This window comes from Bacillus rossius, chromosome 8 (assembly GCF_032445375.1).
Source record: "Bacillus rossius redtenbacheri isolate Brsri chromosome 8, Brsri_v3, whole genome shotgun sequence".
Lineage (NCBI taxonomy): Eukaryota > Metazoa > Arthropoda > Insecta > Phasmatodea > Bacillidae > Bacillus > Bacillus rossius.
Genome location: NC_086336.1, coordinates 17,469,976 through 17,471,375, shown reverse-complemented (window position 1 = coordinate 17,471,375; position 1,400 = coordinate 17,469,976).

Sequence of the window (1,400 nt, the reverse complement as noted above, 5' to 3'; positions counted from 1 at the left end):
AGGAGTCCCGCAAGGCAGTATCCTAGGACCTGTATTATTCAATATTTTCATTTACGACATGCCTAGACCTGAACATAGATATGTCCAATTAGGACTCTATGCTGATGACACAGTTCTGTTTAGTAGGTCTAGGAACTTAAATTTGGCTGCCGAAAGGTTGCAAACTGCATTAAATCTGTTTGAAAACTGGTGCACAAAATGGCGAATTAAAGTAAATCCGACAAAGTCAGAAGCCATAGTGTTCACGCGCAAACATCTACCGGACTTAGAAAATAGACCACGCCTCACACTTTTTGACGCAATAATACCACATAAAAACGTAGTTAAATATCTAGGAGTACACATGGATCGAAAACTCCTATGGCGTGATCACATAGAATTCAAAAGAAAGGCAGCTTTCGCAAGACTCATGACACTCTATCCAGTCATGAGCAGACGACTCGGGAGCTCTGTTAAAAATGGCTTAATAATATATAACGTGCTCATTAAGCCCATCATAACATATGCAGCACCAGTGTGGGCAACTGCGGCTGAGAGCCATTTAAAAAAGTTGCAGCGAATACAGAACAAGAGCATTCGTATCGCGACAGATGCGCCTGTGTACTGCCCCGTCAGGGCTATGCACAGGGAGCTTAAACTCGAACTCTTGAAAGACTATTATGTCAGGACTGCACAGAAATTCTATGATAAAAGTCACCTGAGCGCAAATATGTATATTTCCTCTCTCGGAGATCGCGACCCGGAATTTTATCGCAAATACAAAATGCCTATCTCAATCCTGGCGCACAGGCCGCCCTAGCTGCTCTGTGATTGGCAGGCCCGCTGGCCAATCACGTCGCGCACAGGCTCACGCGCACGGAACCCAGCCCTGTCTGCACGGAAAAAATTCCTACGCGAGTAACACTTATTATTTAATTTATAAATACTAAATAACCAAACAGGCTGCATATAAAACATCACTTAATAAAAAATTAAATACGAATGCTCCTTCACCATTCGCCTTAAACCCATACGCCGACAGTTCTTCCACTATAACTAGTGAATAGATGTAAGTATAAAATATTAGCCTATATTATGTTGCAATATATATATTGTGTTGCATAATATATGTTAAAAAAATAAATAAATAAATAAATAAATAAATAAAAAAAAACTAGTTTTAGTTATGTTTAGTAACACATCACAGTTAATACCACACGCACACAACTTCGTAGATAATTAAAGCGTAGAAGTTGGGGCTAAAGGGCTCGCGATGAAGGAATTGGGTAATTTCTCTAACCGACCGACTGCCCTTACTGGCCACAGGCGATATGAACTGTGCCCTCTTCCTGAGTGATTCCTGACGCGCCAACTCGCGGATACACTGTTTAAATTAATTATTCGTAGCTCTGGATGCGTAG